At 36.8% G+C, this 15,262-nt stretch overlaps 1 protein-coding gene and 1 long non-coding RNA gene across 3 annotated transcripts in view; both read left to right on the top strand.

Moving 5' to 3' along the window:
• The window catches only part of LOC309502428 (uncharacterized protein), a 56,198-nt gene that overhangs the window by 39,370 nt on the left and 1,566 nt on the right, over positions 1–15,262 (top strand). Inside the window, exon 1 of one of the 2 annotated variants that reach the window (XR_014207268.1) lies at positions 8,861–8,963. The exons of the other annotated variant lie outside the window; for it this stretch is intronic. The gene's annotated coding sequence lies outside the window, so the exon portion shown is untranslated. Of the gene's footprint in view, positions 1–8,860; positions 8,964–15,262 lie in introns of those variants that run through there. 2 annotated transcript variants of the gene reach the window in all.
• LOC309503400 lies at positions 4,210–4,798 on the top strand. Its single transcript, XR_014207631.1, has 3 exons — positions 4,210–4,441; positions 4,587–4,667; positions 4,779–4,798. It is a non-coding gene; the product is annotated as an uncharacterized lncRNA (long non-coding RNA).

Genomic DNA, 15,262 nt, shown 5'->3' on the forward strand with positions numbered 1-15,262 from the left:
AAAGCATGTACATTTTGCTTCATGCATGTTACTGTGTGTGTTAACTAGTGAAAGGAAGATGGTTCAAAAAAAAACAAACTGAGTAATTGATACTTTTGATTTGGGCAGATCCAACTCTGGAATTCATCATCAGTGAAGCTCCTCCCACTGTGATTACATCATCAGTGAAGCTCCTCCCACAGTATTTCTCCAATAAATGCTGTAAATTCCCATCAGCTACAAGTGAAGACGAGCATCAGAGCATCAGGAAGAGCTGAAATCTGCAAAGACTGAGTTTATTAAAGAGGACAGTGAGAACATGAGTGATCCAGAACCCTGCAGAATGAAACACACTGAAGATCCTGAAGAACAAAGAGGTTGGTGTTTATTCTTCATTCATTCATGATGCTGAAGAACATTCATGTTAGAAACATTCAAGCACTTCATCACTTTTAGATAAACAGTTCAACTATGAAATGGTACAGAATGCTCTGGGTTTTCTTCAACAAATGGTCAGTAAGGGAGGTTTGAGACATTTTTATATTGATTATCAATATTAGATCAAGCTAAATACTATTTTACATTTATTTTATATCTGGTTTCCAATTTGCAACAACGTTACCAGAATTTTAGTCATTTTCAACATAGTTAAAACAATTATTATTTTTTAAGAATAATCAGTAAACACAAAAGTCACTGATAAAGTTGTATTTGTCAAATATCATAGAAGTTATTCATAGTTATAGAGATTCTTCTTACAGTAACTTGCGTAACAGGGTTGATGAATACAGTCAATGCTACAGTTTGTGTAAAAACTGAGACAATGGATTGAGATTATATTCTTGTCTTCCCATCATGCAGTAGAAAGAGCCCAGATGATGTCACAGTTTAAAGAAATTCTCTGTTTTTAAAAGGAGGAAAATCATGTCAGGAGTAACAGGGTTGAGTGAAACATGTAGGACACAGATAATGCTAATACAAATTGTTCATTTAAAACTAGTTAAAGCCACGGCCGCTCTACACTGAGCATGTGGGCCGTGAAATAACGTCACATTCTGCGGCAGCTTTTTCACAAACATAAATTTAACATACTGGTATAACAAATAATAATAATTAAAAATAAGCAATCCACTCCACTTGAATGATAAATGTTTGTGTTATTTCTCACAGGGCTATTCACTTGAGCTTGTGTTTCTGGTGTCTCACTTTCACAGACTCATGAATGGAAGTCTAGGAAGGAAAAGTCTAGTGTGAACGGCCATTAATAATTAAAAGTCAAGTCATCTTCATTTATATAGCGCTTTTAACAATGTAGATTGTTTCAAAGCAGCTTTACAGAGATAAGCGTATAATTTATGGTAACAGAGATTGTTTTGGCTTTATAGCGGTTCTTTAATAAAGTTATTTTTCAGCTAAAGTTAGTTTTAAATGATTCGCGTCCGTCACAACGATCATTTGTTAAATAAATTTTGATACAGAATTATTTTATTTTGTCAATTCGGGGTAGGTACGCGAAACGAATTTTTCCGACAGCGCTTTATCTGTAGAGTGGTAAAGGGATCCTCCATAGGGAGAGACTAGTTGGCACTTCAGCACTGCGTTGACATCGGGTCCAGGCGAAGGTCCTTCATCAGATCTGGATACGGCCTGGATCCGGGAGGCTGCGGGAAAACCTCGGGATAAACAAAGACACTAAAATTAGCGTAGATGCCATTTTTATATGATGTAACGAGTACATCAGGATTTATGGGAAGTGTTCCCGGTTCCGGCTGACCTAATCTATGCAGCCTAATCATTGTATTATAGAAGTCTATAATGTGTTATGTGAATGCTAGGTCAAAGAGATGTGTCTTTAATCTTGCTTTGAACTGACAGAGTGTGTCTGCTTCCCGGACAATGTTAGGAAGACTGTTCCAAAGTTTTGGTGCTAAATAGGAAAAGGATCTACCGCCAGCAGTCGATTTTGATATTCTAGGTATTATCAACTGGCCGGAATTTTGAGATTGCAATAGACGTGAAGGACTATAATGCATTGAGAGCTCGCCCAAGTACTGCAGAGCTAAACTATTTAGTGTTTTGTAAGTAATCAGCAATGTTTTTTGCTGATTTATACGATGTTTAATAGGGAGCCAATGCAGTGTTGACAGAACCGGGCTAATATGGTCATACTTCCTGGTTCTGGTAAGAACTCGAGCTGCTGCGTATTGGACCAGCTGTAGTTTGTTTATTAACCCTCTGAGGTCTGAGCTGTTTTCTGGCCCTGGAGGTGTTCTGACATGCTCTGACATTTGTGCTTATTTCTGTTACTTGTGACATTTTCATGGCTAAAGTCTGATTACACTGTATTCAGCACAAACTCTGTTACAATAATATATCAGCAGCATGTGTGTAAAAGTTTGTAGTTTTGAGATAATGACATTTATGCGTGGTTTGTGAAAATACAAAAAAAAAAAAAATTCTCACTGAAATAAGGTCATGAAACCCATACTGATTATTTCTTCACAAGACTTTTGAAAATTGTATGACGTAGCCTAGAATATTTGCTCTAAAACGATGTGAAAATCACCCTGACTCCTCATTCAGAGAAGACAATATATTGATTAAAAAATTTTACGACGTGTTTTGTGCCACAAAGCTTTATGCGGGAGCTCATTAATATGTAAGCTTTTCACACCTGAGAAAGACAAAGACCCTCCTCTAACTGCCCTATTAGGAGCTATCAGGCCCTGTCATTCTGAGCAACCTTGCACAATACTGTAAATGAGGAGATTTAAAAAAGAATGGCTTTTAGATGGTTTGATTTATTTACAACACAACATAATTCAAAGATAACCAATGATCCAAAGACAGAGACCTTTGTGCCATTCCTAAAAACATTGTACATACCTTTCATTTCCAAGGTGTTTGATTTTCACTTTACCATGTTCATATACAGAGACTCATATGAATGTTGAAGTCAGCAGGAGTGGCATCTGGGCCCTGAAAAAAAAAAAGTGAACATACTGATATCAAGAGAAAGGCCTGACGATTTGGGGAATACATTTTAGATTTGTCTGGTTAAAATTGCTTTTTAAAATTCACAGAATACACACACTCACACACACACACACACACAAATGTTTCCAACAATAATATAATGAACGCCAGGTTTGTTGTGCCTTGTAGGCATTGGCTATGCGCAGTGCTGCATAAAATAATAATAACAATAACCATAGCAGCCTATAAATCTTCCAAAATATTTCAGTAACAACTAAGCTAGAGAAAAATATATTTATTATCATGTTACTTCAAATGTTTCCATTCGTTATGATGATATGAAATTAGATAATAGTAAAAAGATGAAGTCGTTTGGTGCGTTTTGCTTTTCAAACATATCAAATATGATACAAACGCGATCACGCTCAAATACAAAACATTATGGTTACCATATACATATCTACGTTTGAGCAGATATTCACAAACACAGTAACAGTAAACACGGGCCTAAATATTACAATATTCACCATATATCTAGCAACAGTTCAACTGCAATGTGAAGTTTATGCAACAATAACAAACTAATATGTAAGAATTTCTTACCTTACATCTTTCTTGTCTTCAAATCGCGTTCTTCTTCTTCTGAGGTAATTCCAATGTAAGCTCACTTTCAATGTAAGCAAGTCTTTCAAACTCGACAAAAAGCAGAGACTTGTGAAGTGTTTTGGAGTTTTGTTTTTGAGGTAATGAGCGAGTTCGCGTTCCATGTGGAGATTTGCATGTGAATCTCTTTTGCGCGAGTGGTCAAATTAAAAATAATTAGGAAGCGTTTGAGAAGCTGAAAAAAATCTTGTTGGTTTTATACAAATTACTTAAACAGAGAATATTTGTTTTCAGTTTGAATCCGATCATTTAAAAGTACACACTTAAATGTTTATAAAGGTATATGGCTCATAAATGTGTGACAAGTATTCGCTGAGTTTTGTTTCAGTTTATAGACGTGCTCAAGAAAAAAAAGTTCACTGCGACGGAGAGGCAGAACTCACACCCTGTTTATTTTCTTTATTTTACAAAAGCACAATGTTTTGATTTGATTGTAAGTGGACACATACAAAAAGTAGAAATATCACAGATTCTTTTTTTTATATTTCTTTTTTCTGTATGACCATAAATGACGGAGAAATTTAAGTTTATAGTGCTACAATGTGAAGAAAATCCAGCAAAACGCGCCGGCGCGTTTGCCGACCTCAGAGGGTTAATTTTTTTAGTACCAACTTGGTACCGAAGTACCGGGTCTTTTGACAACACTACATACAGTCATTGGGAGCTGAGTCCCGCTAAAATGAAAATCCTGTGTGAAGCTCAAGTATTGTGTGATGATGATGTTGTGTATATGTGGCATTATGTGTTGAACTGAACTAACAGACGTGATCCACAGATCCAGGAGAAACTGAAGTCAGTGTGACTGCTGGATCATTATACAGAGGTACGACACGTTCATTTATACTGACAGCTTTATAACATTAAACTATCAGTCAGTCTGTAAAAGCTTCATCAATAACTGTTGATAGTTGAATACCCTGGACTTCAGTCATGTACAGTTTCTCTTCTTCCTCTCATGTTTCCTGCAGTGATTGTGATTATTGTTGAGATCGCAGTGTTTGCTGCTCCTACTGTGATTCTTCTTCAGATCATCTGTGCAAGAAGAGCTGGTGAGTTTTGAGCCGCACACAATCTGATGATTCACACTCATCTGATCTGGAACAATCTGCAATCATGATAAAAACACATACGAGAGGTCAGCCAATGCGTTTATTTTGCAGGGAGGAAGGACTCGAAGCACCCAGAGGAAATAGAGATGCCGACAATATTAGAATAAAATACTGATGAGATTATAGCGAATCTGCAGCAATATTTACAATAGCAAAAACTTACAGAGGATTGTTTATCGTTTTATTTTCTTCTTCTCAGAAAACAAAGAAAAATGAATGGAAACGCCGTCATTTCGCAATAGTTTTTTATCGATATTTAGAAAAAAGAAGAAAAAAATAAAAAAAATCGCAAAAGTTTTGCGCGAATCTTTAATGGAAGTGTCGTAGGCTATTGACACTGTACAAGCTGTGCCACTGACAGACTGAGCTTATTATAGCCGCTGTGTAACACAATGCTTTTGAATGAACATAGTTAATGTAATCGATGCTTGATGGGTACCCAGATAGCACATGTCTATTTGATGTGATGTTTACATCTGGAAGACGTATTTGCAAGAGTGTTTGCTCATCTGCAATACGTCTATAGGACGTTTCCTGTCAGATGTCAAATAGACGTTTAGAAGATGTCAGTTTAACATACATTCTAAATCATTACATCTTAAAGACATCTTCTAAACGTCTATTTGACATATACATTCAGGCGCAGTCAATAATACGAATCTGTTGTATTTGTTGCGAGATACCAGCGGTCACGTGACCAAAGAGCGAATGACTCAAACCCGAAGATTCGAAAAACATGAACTAATCATTTCTGTTTCTGCATAGTGCTGTGTTTGTGGCTTGAAGAACGAACGACCCGAAAGACTCGGACCGGCCGAACCCGAACCCGAGACTCGAAAGATGAACTAATCATTTCTCTTTCCGGGACTGACAACATAGCCTCTATGGGACTGACAGGAAGAACGAAAGACTCGGACCGCTTGTGTCAAAACCGCCACCATCTTGGAACAGGGGTCTTGTCATAGGAAGTAGCTAGGTAACGCTGCTATCTCCGCCTGTACTACAAATTCATGGATGATGCCGGACTTTTGTGCTGCATATGGATGTTCACACGAACGAAATCTAAACCAGACAGCATGGGATTACATTTACTCTGTAGATGGTAGTAGTCAATTTGTTTTTTTTTATAAGTTAAGTGTACATTTCTCTGCTTGGAGGAAGAAAATGAACTGTGATTCTCGCACAGAAAATGATTTGTGAATGTGCTGTACTCTTTAGATATTATTTGAAATAACCCTTGTGTTTAGAATGTACAATATGCAGGAGTTGATCCTCAATACCCACTTTTGGCTGTGTTGTGCTGTGTTGTTCCTAACTTTAGAATTTTTACCGATTGTACTTTAATGGAAAAAAACAGTGTGATGCAGAAATTGTACCATATAATATAAACATTGCAACAAGTTGTCACTAAACCTAATACAATTCAGTTTATAACTAAAATGTTTTGACAATCACAATATTTAAGCCCCAGGATCCGCTTTCATTGAAATGTCATTAGAGGACACCGGCAAGTGTCACACCCTCACACATCGCAGGCACGCAGTAATGGCGGCAGGCAAGATGGCGGCGCCCATAGAGTTCGCAGCGGATTTGTGTATCTATGGTTAGAGCCCTTAAAGCTGTATCGCCCAGTCTCTTTACGACTACAGCTGCTTTTAATGTGGATCAAACAGACATAACGTGCAAATAAACATCCGCTCATGTCCGTGGTAATAGTGATTGAAGCCTAAAAGTGATTGAAGCCTCTACTTATTGATTGAAATGTTATTTCTGCCCTGAAATTAGTTGATTTCCTTCAGAAGAATTATATTTGACAGATTATAACTCAACTAGTACTTTTTACCCTGCCAAAAAGTGACTGAAGCCTCTACTTATTGTCTGAAAGGTTATTTCTGCCCTGAAATCAGTTGATTATATTCATGAGGGTTATATCTGACAGATTATAACTCAACTAGTACCTGCTGTATCACACACGGCACGGCCCAGCAGACAGATCAGGGTCAGACACAGGAGAACAAACGTGATAAATATGAAGTTGCAAAGGAAAGAACTTCTCGGATCAGGAGATGAGGTGAACTAAAACAGAGTCAGACTGCAATAGCCTGAACTTAAGTCCCAACAACTAATCAATTAATAAAACATTTCGGTTTCTTATAATTTGGCTTTGGCTGCATTACCCTATAGTTTATTTTTATTCTTTTTACAAATGTAATCAACATTTTCATAAGTACTAGATGTGTTTAACATGCCATTTTATTTATATTATGTTGAAATGAACGAAATGACTCGAAAAAAGATTCGTTCATTTTGCTGAACGAGACTCAAAGATCCGAGTCAGTAAAATGATCCGAACTTCCCACTACTACTACGACCAAGAAGAGATATCCGTCATTGAGTTTCACCGTCGAGTCTTCTGAGGCGAGGAGAGCAGTTCACGGTATTTATCATATTTACACAACCATCAAACACACTTTATACAGTTTGATTAAGCGACAGACTCATTTCTGTATTGTTTTCATCGATCACAGCGAAGTTTGTGCGTCTTTTCTGCTGTCTTCCTTCTGAAATAAACATTTAGTGCAGCAGCAGCGAGCATGAGGAGAATATGAGTTCATTCAGACCTGAGCGATGTTGTGTTCGTTTGTGTGATTGTTTCGTCAAGTCAAAAGTCAAAGTCAGTTTGAGATCAGTGAGGGAAATTGATATGGGAATCAGTCTCAAATAAATCAAGTGAAAATCAAATAATTCAAACATCAAGTGTCATACTGGAACAGAGACTGCGTTACATTGAGCCTATAATAAGCCACGTGAGACATTAAATTAATACAAATAAATATGAATAGCGTTTACCTAGTAACAATAGTGCAACTCTTTGGAACATAACTAGCCTATTCCCTTAGTTCCCATTACTATTTGGAAAGTTGTATGATCATTTTTAAATTCTGTGCGCATGTAAATATATAAATTCTAAGCATTATTATTTTAATGATCTAACTACTTTATAGTGATTAATGTAGTTATCATAAGATCAAGCTAGCTATATTAATTTGGACATATTATGCTGGTGTAATTATTTTTCTGTAGTGATTGATGAAGATCATTATTGATAGTTTTTGAGTTATTGATTTTTTTATCCATGTCATAGTGTGAGAAATTACAGTATTGTCTTTCAATGGAGCAGTTTTATAGTCTTTTATCATCTATACTGACTCAAATAATGTGTTTCTAACAGCAAACACTCAGAATAAAGTGAGATGATCTGCTGATGATCCTGAATGTCTTGTTGAATGAGTGTTGATAGTCTGAGGCTCATCAATATTAACAGATCTGCTGAAAACACTCTTTATTTCATGACAATAGTTCCTGTTTTCTCCTCATTTATTATGCTGATGTCTTCAGATCTCCTGTAAATTGACACTTAAAGCTAATTTCATTGGTGTCAGCAGACTGAGGGGATTTGCTGGTTACTATATGTACATTTATTTCTGTGTTTATGATGTTTAACTGTTTTTCTTACCATTATTCATATTTGGAAGAATTTAAATTAGTTATATTATTTTATTTATTTCTAGATACCTGTATTTTAATGAAGAAACAGAATAATGTTAGGATTAGCAAATAATGAATGGATTGTTATTTATCACAGGGTTATTCGCTTGAGCTTGTGTTTCTGGTGTCCCACTTTCACATGCATGAATGGAAGTCAGTGGAAGGAAAAGTCTAGTGTGAACGGCCATTAATAATTCAAAACGTTTTTAGTAAAATAAATATCAATCTCAAAGTTGGTGTCAGCATATGGCAACAATGGGATTTGTCCCTGGATTCAGATTCGATAATGCTTAAAAATAATAATTGGAAGATAAATATAAATTTAAATTTAAAGGACATATAATCCATTTATAAAAATGCATTCTGCAAATGATCATAATAGCCATTTATTTGTTGCATATAAATGTCATTTAGTATAAAAACAAACTCAGTAACTGATATATTTTAGATTTTGGGCAGATCAGTGAAGCTCCTCCCACATCCATCACATGAACAGTGAAGCTCCTCCCACAGTAATTCTCCAATAAATGCTGTAATTTCCCATCAGCTACAAGTGAAGACGAGCATCAGAGCATCAGTAAGAGCTGAAATCTGCAAAGACTGAGTTTATTAAAGAGGACAGTGAGAACATGAGTGATCCAGAACCCTGCAGAATGAAACACACTGAAGATCCTGAAGAACAAAGAGGTTGGTGTTTACTCTTCATTCATTCATTTAGGGCTGGGCGATATGGAGCAAAAAATATACTGTATCTCGATATACGATATATATCTCGATATCTTTACAGGAAAAATAACCCCCCAATAACTACTGCAAAAACAAATATGCCAAATACCACAAAGTATTTTTTTGTTGAAGTGCAAATAGGTAGGCAGTTCATGGAACAAAGTGCTTCTGCGACATTAAAAAAAACAATCCCTGTATACAAAAATAATAATTTAACTGTAAAATAAAGGAATAAATAATACATATTGCACTATTTTTAATAAACCTGCATATAAATATCAATACTAATTTTGGCAAATAAATTTGGGGAAGATTGGGCGGGGGAAGATTGATGTGCCTGACCGGCCTCGGGGGACTTGAGTGAATGAGACAACACGCGAAGGAGGCGGAGGCGGGCACAGCACAGAGAAGGCAAACAAACAAATTGGCGAAATCAGAATTTAATACAAACAATATATCGATATATACAATATGTCAAAATCCATATCGTGTTTAAAAAATATCTCGATATATTTTAAATATCGAGATATTGCCCACCCCTACATTCATTCATGTTAGAAACATTCAAGCACTTCATCACTTTTAGATAAACAGTGTAACTATGAAACGGTACAGAATGTTCTGGGTTTTTCTTCAACAAATGGTCAGTAAAGGGAGGTTTGAGAAATTTTTATATTGATTATCAACATACTATTTTAACTGATAAATAATCAATTTATCAAATTATCATAATATTTAAAGCAGTTGTCTAATTTCTACTATTACTTTAGGTCTCACTTTCAAACCTGGAGAAAAACCTCTGAGTCGCTCAAAGACTAAAATTACATTTTTAAAGAAAAGAAGAGACAAGAAATCTTTCACCTGCACTCAGTGTGGAAACAGTTTCGCACGCAAAGATGGTCTTGAGCGCCACTTGAGAATTCATACTGGAGAGAAGCCGTTCTCGTGTGATCAGTGTGGAAAGAGATTCTCAAACACATATCATCTTAATATTCACATGAGAATCCACACTGGAGAGAAGCCGTTTAAGTGTGATAAATGTGGGAAAGATTTTATTCAATCTTCACACCTTAAAGGACACATGAGGATCCACACCGGAGAGAAGCCGTTCACATGTGATCAATGCGGCAAAACATTTCTTAGGGCATCAGAGCTGAAGTCACACCTGACAGTTCATACGAAGGAGAAGCCGCATTCATGTTCTGTGTGTGGAAAGAGTTTTTCACGGCGTCAAACTTTACATGCACATGAGAAAACTCACACTGGTGTGAGAGAGTACATGTGCTTTGAGTGTGAGAAGACTTTTACTGAAGCGAACAGTTTAAAACGGCACCAGAGAATTCACACTGGAGAAAAACCTTACAAGTGTTCACACTGTGACAAGAGATTCAGTCGATCAACACAACTGAAAACACATGAGATGAACCACACTGGAGAGAAACCGCACACGTGTGATCAGTGTGGACAGAGTTTTGCTTTTAAAAGTCAACTGAAGCTACACATGATGATCCACACTGGAGAGAAACCGTTTAATTGTGATAAATGTGGGAAAGATTTCAGACGATCTTCACACCTTGATCTTCACATGAGGATCCACACCGGAGAGAAGCCGTTCTCATGTGATCAGTGTGGCAAAACATTTATCTGTGCATCAGAGCTGAAGAAACACCTGACTGTTCATATGAAGGAGAAGCCACATTCATGTTCTGTGTGTGGAAAGAGTTTTTCACTGCGGCAACATTTACATAGACATGAGAAAACTCACACTGGTGTGAGAGAGTACATGTGCTTTGAGTGTGAGAAGACTTTTATTACAGCGAACAGTTTAAAACTGCATGAGATAATTCACACTGGAGAAAAACCTTACAAGTGTTCACACTGTGACAAGAGATTCAGTGTGTCATCATCTCTGAAAACACATGAGAGGATCCACACTGGAGAGAAACCGCACACGTGTGATCAGTGTGGACAGAGTTTCTCTTTTCAAACTCACCTGAAGCGACATATGAAGATCCATCCAGTGGAGAAACCACATCACCTCAGTCTGAGATCACGGTAAGTAGTTTATTTTTATGTACTGAGTCTCTTCTGTGTAAGTTAGACCAGCGTTTCCCAACCGGGGTGCCTTCTGGCGAGAGCAGGGGTGCCGTTTAAAAACTCCATCAAACATTTAAAAATTGCTAAAATGTTTTTTAAAAAATTACCATCAATCTCGGACCGTCGGAAGTCTCTAATAACAACAAATAATGCGCACAAATGTATAATAAAAATTCAAATCATAAGTTTTCGCCGTTGAATTGCGGGGGTTGCGCTTGCGCGTGATTTTATTCCCGTGCCTCATTCCCAGTGCGTCCACATAAAGCTGCCTATTTTTCATTGTCGCGCCTACGGTCAATTACATACGAAAACATTGTCACAGCGTCCGTCTTGTCGCGTATTCACATAAACACATCGGTTACGTGCTGCAGTCAACGGTAACGCGTGCGATTCATGTGTTTCAAAAAATATTTAACGCAATTAACGTTCCTCTATATGCAAATGCTTTTAAACCACGCAAGCGAGAAAATACAAAAGAGAATGTGCTGTCTGTTATGCTGACAGGTGTCTTTATGCAGCTAACGACCTCAAACAGGTGCATCTAATTTAGGATAATATATGGAGTGGAGGTGGACATTTTAACAGGTCTTTGAGGGTCAGAATTCTAGCTGATAGACAGGTGTTCAAATACTTATTTGCAGCTGTATCATACAAATAAATAGTTAAAAAATCATATATTGTGATTTCTGGATTTTCTTTTTTAGATTATGTCTCTCACAGTGGACATGCACCTACGATAACAATTTCAGACCCCTCCATGATTTCCAAGTGGGAGAACTTGCAAAATAGCAGGGTGTTCAAATACTTATTTTCCTCACTGTATATGACAGTAGGCCTATACGGCAGTTCTTCCCTGTGGTATCGAAAATTGACACATTTCAAGGTATAGTATCAAAGTAGTATCGTGACAACGCTAGTGTAGGGTGCCACACATTTAAAAAAAAATTCAAAGGATGCCTTGAATGAAAAAAGGTTGGGAAACACTGAGTTAGACACACATCACTCTAGCCAAATCTCTCCTCTCCACCTATAGTCGGTGTGTGGTGAGCACAGGACACTTGTTGATTGATTGATAACTATTAATTTTCACTCTCTGACAGTAGGTGGCGCCTATGTAAAAGCAGAAATAAAGCACTATACAGGGCTCTAGACTGCAAGTAAATGGAAATAAATTATAATCCATTATAAAGCTTGGAAGAGCCAGGACATTTTTTTTATATAATTCCGATAGTATTTGTCTAAAAGAAGAATGTCATACACACCTAGGATGACTTGAGAGTGAGTAAATCATGGGCACTGACTTGGAAACCAGGAGAAACATTGTGGAAACAAACAAGTTCATGAAGTTTGAAGTAATATGGCTAAGTCCACAAATCACCAATATTCCCTGTGGATTTAATGTAGTAATGCTCAGTGTAACCATGGTATTGTGGCAGAAATAGTCAAATGTTTTTACATTAATCATTTCAGGGTTCATACATCCTTTTGAGAGTAAAATTCAAGCACTAATCAAGGACTTTCAAGCCATTCACACTTTTTCCAGCTCTTCAATTTTTTTCATATTATCCAGTTTTAATGTTATTTTTAATGTGATGACCAAAACCATGATTTGTTCATCCTTAAAAGATTGTTAAACTAAACTTTGATTGTTAAACCATTTGTAAAACTAAATGTTTCAAAGTGTAGGAAAACAGTAGGCCGAAGGTTAAAAACTACAGTTATACTTAAGAGTAAAGAGAATGGAATATGCTGGGGTATATATATATATTACACCATGAGCCCAACAAATCAAGCCCGACCCTACCCGAGCCCGAGCCCGTTGTGTCCGAGCCCGGCCCGGCCCGACACGTTCACTGTAATTATGAGCCCGAGCCCGATTTAAACCCGACCATTTTTAATATGTGGGCCGTTATAACCAGGGGCGGCGCCAGAATAATATTTTTTTTTAATGTGCTATCATTTAGGCTACAGGGGGGAGCTGCGCAGTTATATAGGCCTATATTATTATAAAAATACTATTAATAAATGAGCAAAAATTGACCAACACTCAATATTAAATATTCAATTATTTTAATTATCACAATTAAAGCTTTAATTTGATTAAATTGAACAAGCACAACATTCAGCATTCAATCAAATATTCTTAAAGATTAATTATTATTAATAATGTTACTTCAACATATTGTTATTTCAACATAATATGTGTGTGAGCAACTGCAACAAGCAAGATGTGCATTTGTAAATTCGGTGACAGCGTGAGTTTCAAATGGTGTAAGTGACCGCGGCGCGCCGGCGACTCCATGTCATGATTATTTGTCTGCTAAATTGCTTTTTATGTATTAAATCTATAGGCAATTGGTTGATGAAAAATGTATTAAAATTAAAATACAATTTATACTAAACAAATTCACTTTAAAGAAAAGCTTTCTTCAAAACAAAACTTAACAAACTTGAAACTAAATGTGCTTATTCAATGGCTAAAACACGTAGGTTAGACTTTCTTTTTGAACAAATTGCAGCACATTCATTTAATTCTGAATTTTGCACATGTAAGTTGAAAGACATTTGTTTGTGCATAGTAAAACATGCTATCTGTAACATTTATCACGTTCATAAGTGTGCGTGCATTTATTAATTATTATCTCAATGAATAATGCGACAAGGAAGAAGCATGTAAACTGCGTTGTTTGTTTATTCAGAAATAATTGAATGGATCGGAAAAGTAACAAAAGAGGACATCGAGGGACTACTATCATAATTTATTTCTGTCATGGCAAGACTGCTTCATGTGTCTGTTCATCGTCGAAGTCCCCATTTTTTTGCTGTCATAGGCGAGCAGCGTGCCGCATTTAATGCACGAGACAAAGCCAACACATATGTTGTCACTCCCCACAACTAGTTTAAAATGTTGCCATACCTCCGATTTTCCTCCAAACTTGCTCAAAGTTAATTCTCCTGTTTTAATTTTTTTTCTTTGCTTCTTCAAGCACTTAAGCTACAGAATAGTAGCACAGCAGGAGTGATGCGTCACGCGTGCGAGACTGCGAGTGTGAGTGGACGAGACGCTGCCTGCGCATGACACGTGACGTGCTTTATCAAGGGCCCGACCCGACCCGGCCCGAGGTCAGTGGCGGGAAATATCGGCCGGGTCGGGTCGGGTCGGGTCGAGTCCGGGCTCGGGCTCGGGCAGAGAATCTAAGCTCTAGCAGGGTGTCCGTTAAAAAGTTAGAGAGGACACCTAGTAAAGGAGTTCTGGTGAAACTGACTGTTTACCGTTCGAAATTAATAAATAAATGCGCTGGCTACATCAGCTGTGAGTAACCATAGCAACAGGCAGTCAAAGTAATTTATTGTATCAAAACAAAACTGAAGGGTTCTACGAGCTGAGCGGACTATAAATATCTCCGAAACCAAGTTATTGTTTGTAAAAACTTTAGATTTCGATTGTAAAACTAATTATAATATACACTAATGTTTTAAAAAATGTGTTATTTGGCAAGTGACCATGGTAGGGTAGAGTGGGGGAAAACGCCCCCCTGGGGTAAAACGCCCCCCACCTGTTTTTCCCAAAATAACCACTAAAAGTAGTCAATATAGATTTTTACTGTTGCTATGCACTACGTTGATAACGGGGATATACAAATCTCTATGGAGAAGCTGACACCAGCGACACATTTGAAGAGAAGAGGATTACAGGGTAAATGCTATAATTTTCAGATATTAGTAAATAAGTGTTTAAGAGAATATTGTTCTGCAGGATATCACAGTGATGTATGATAGATGAATAGTGAAGTCTATAGTTTGAGATCATATATTATTTATAAGGAATATAATTATATTTTAAAAATTAAACATTATTTTAAAAAACTCATAGCTTGTGGGGTAAAACGCCCCCTACACTGAGGGGTAAAACGCCCCCCTTGGGGGAATAGTTTCTCTATCGTAATTACTATAATAAAATATTTCTGTCTATCAAATCCTTTGTTTTACACTTAATGCAGTATAACTAGGTGGTAAAATCTAAATATTTGAACAAAACATGAAAAAATTACCTCAAGTGAGCATTAACTAGCTAGCTTGCTAGCACAGTTAGCTCACTGATGGAAGGTAGTTAATTTTGCCTATTTTGAACATTTCTGAAATAAATATTAATATATATACAT

This window comes from Leuciscus leuciscus (genome assembly GCF_965113295.1).
Source record: "Leuciscus leuciscus genome assembly, chromosome: 1".
Taxonomy (NCBI): domain Eukaryota; kingdom Metazoa; phylum Chordata; class Actinopteri; order Cypriniformes; family Leuciscidae; genus Leuciscus; species Leuciscus leuciscus.